General features: G+C 33.4%; 1 protein-coding gene and 1 long non-coding RNA gene across 2 annotated transcripts in view; one reads left to right on the top strand and one right to left on the bottom strand.

Moving 5' to 3' along the window:
* Positions 1–3,165, top strand: part of LOC108362618 (selenium-binding protein 1-A) — a 156,893-nt gene that overhangs the window by 142,910 nt on the left and 10,818 nt on the right. The gene's annotated exons all lie outside the window — the stretch shown is intronic.
* On the bottom strand, positions 1,505–1,932 carry LOC108362620 (uncharacterized). Its single transcript, XR_001847495.1, has 3 exons — positions 1,835–1,932; positions 1,667–1,763; positions 1,505–1,600 (listed from the first exon to the last, which is right to left on the bottom strand). It is a non-coding gene; the product is annotated as an uncharacterized LOC108362620 (long non-coding RNA).

Below are 3,165 nucleotides of genomic sequence, written 5' to 3'. Positions count from 1 at the left end.
AATTACATACAAAAAAATAAATTTTCGATTTTTCCAATTTCCCGACTTTCCCGGAAAGTTTTCCCAAACTTTTCTATCGTAAAAACCTTCCCCTGGAAATTGCGAACAACTAAAAGAAAAATTTTGCCAAATCGGCCCAACCGTTCTCAATTGATGAATTACTATATATTTTTCACACCATTTTTATATATATAGATATACGTATTTAATACATACATACATTCTTGCCACTACTAATCACATGAATCAAAATCTTAAAAACGAATATGTGACTGCAATATTTCTTGTTTAAAATGTTTTAGATCCATCGCTCACCACGGCCTTTATCGGCCGCCGATTTTGTTGGGCTTGCTAGTCTTTCCATTGCACCACAACTAATTGGTCGGAGCGATTAAGTTGGTGTAGTGTGCGCACCTCCATACATCTTCATGTACATATTTCAAGCGAGCCCTACTATGTATTTAAATAGGCGGACGATAAATTCTGTGGTATGAGGTGGCTCCTATAGCTGCATTATTACATCTATTCCGTGTGTTGCAATATCCACGGAAGCAGCAGTTATGAAGAAAATGATTTAAAAATATTAGACAAATTCTCTACTTATATGTTTGGCTTCCCTTTGTTTTATTTTTCCAACGTCAAAAGCTGGACTTTTTTTTTAAAAAGTTGGTACAACAAAAAATACGAAACACTTTTTCTGTCAGATAGCTAACATGGCGGATAAGAAGAAGAAGTGAACTACCCGGAAAAAAAGAACCTTATATGCTAATCTAGGCAAAAAGCTAACTACGTACCAAATTTTAAGCAAATCGGACCATAACTACGATTTTTTCGAATAGATCGGTCCCTGGTCCATTTTCCGGAAAAAAAGCATCATATGTGCTAATCTAGGCAAAAAGCTACCTAGGTACTAAATTTTAAGCAAATCGGAGCACGGACGGACGGACAGACAGTCACCGCTTAATCGATTTCTCTTTTCATTCTGATCATTTATGTATACATTTGTCTATATCTATCTCGATTCGTTTTGCCTGTTACAAACAACCGTTATGTGAACAAAGTTATAATACCCTTGTGCACAAGTGCGCTCGGGTATAAAAACATATTACAAACTGACTGATATATGAGTGTCATGATCATCATCATCATCGCGGACAGAAATTGGTGGTAAACTCACCTGGCTCTTATGACAACAGATGGATGCAGTATTATCAGCTGCCTCGCCTGGATAAAGTTTAGCTGAGCAAAACTCACATATCTTCTCCATGCGTTCAACTCTATTTGATTCTATCTCACCGTCTTTAAGGAAAAGACGTGCACCGCAATACGTCTTTGGTAGCTTTTCTTGCCGCCTCCTTGCATTGAAATCTTCACTTCATTGCTGAAAATATGATGGCACCAAAACACTACTAAATTGCAAATAGATCTGCCGTTGTTGCATATCTTGGTTTATTGGAAGGCAATTACGTTTTTTGCGATCAGCTGACACTCCTATACACTTTTTTCGAGGCATTGTTAAGCGTANTTATAAAGTTACCGATTTTATGTAGACTTTATGAGATAAACGCAATATGTCAGTATATCTAATGGAAAAATTTTTCTGTAAATGAGATGTTGAATTGAAAATCACCAAAAATACCGTAATACCAAACACCAATATGCTTACCATACCAATAATACTCGTAATAAATTTATTGCTTAGCTGTTATGATAAAAGGAATATCCGAATATTTTTCCGACAGGGTAGCCAGAAACAATATGGGCTGCAAATAAGATTGTGATGCGAAATTTACAAAAAATACCATAATACCAATACACATATGAATGTACTTACCGTATCTACAATTTACGCGATAAATATATTTCTCAGCTTTTATCATAAGAGGAATAAGTGAATATTTTTAACTGACAGCGCAGACTGCTACAATTCTTGTTATTGAAATTCCTATTATTTGGATTACAGTTATGTCTAAGCTTGAAGTCACAATAGCACTTTGGAGTTAAGTGCTATTATGGTGATGCCACAGATGGCGCGCTTTAACGGCTTCGTTCATGTACGAATTGTGTGGTTTATATTGCAGAATTGAATAAAAATTCGTAAATGATTTCATGAAATCATGAAAACTAAAAAGAAAGCGGCATAAATATTTAGCAGCTGTCAATACTAATCAAAAGTTTTGAAAAAAATGTTATTTGTAACTTTTAATTTCTATAGTTAAATATTTAAGTGTTTTCTGATATTATTTTAAACATAATAATCTATTGGGGGAAAAGTGTATTTAAAATTTTTTATAAAGGAATAATGTTTTCTTGATGTTGTATTTAGTAGTAAAGATATATACTCGTATATAAATATATATAAGAACTGAGGAATACATAAAGCATTTTATGTTAAAGATTTAAATATTGAATGCCATCTTAAGTGCACGATGACTCACACGTGAAAGATTTTGTTAGTTGTGACGACTTTATATATCACCAGTTTATAGTTAGGCTATGCGTAGTAGCGCGTAAAGCGCGGTTTCAAAATCGAATCCCAATACGATCACAATATGGTTTTCGGCTTTTATATTTGAATTTATGTAAGTATATTCACTACATTTAGAACGAAAAAAATTTAATTTGATGTAAGTTACTTGGAAAAAGCTGTATTTATTTATTACTCAATAGTAAATATTTTACTGTAAAAAATTAATAATAGATTACCTACTTATTAACTGATAGGCCTTTTAAAAGATCGTAATTGTATAAAAAAAAATGTTGTGCTCACTTTTCGACTTCGTACCTAATTTTTTATACATTTTTGACTTCATAATTCATGAACAAAGGAAACCCCCATAGCGCGCCATCTACTGACTGACATCGGCAATTAGTATTGTAAAAGTATTGAAGTGCTATTGTGACTGTAGGCTCGGTTTGTTTTTNGTGCTTTTGTGACTGTAGGCTCGGTTTGTTTTTGTTCATTTGTTATTGACGTTTGGGTTTTCTTCTTTTTGCTCACGAATAAATCACAATAAGCAATTTTCAGAATTCTATTCGCGAATTCAATTTCGCTGAAAATTCATACGCAATTTCTCGTGACATTTTTTTATATGGTCAAATTGAGAATTGTATCGCGATTTCAGCTGAAATTGAGGATATTGACGAAATTGCGCAATTCAGGCA

This window comes from Rhagoletis zephyria, unplaced genomic scaffold (genome assembly GCF_001687245.7).
Source record: "Rhagoletis zephyria isolate East Lansing unplaced genomic scaffold, Rhagoletis_zephyria_1.1 Rzeph_scaffold_01055, whole genome shotgun sequence".
NCBI classification, from domain to species: domain Eukaryota; kingdom Metazoa; phylum Arthropoda; class Insecta; order Diptera; family Tephritidae; genus Rhagoletis; species Rhagoletis zephyria.
Note: the sequence above shows the minus strand (reverse complement) of the source record. Positions and strands in the feature narration are given on the sequence as shown.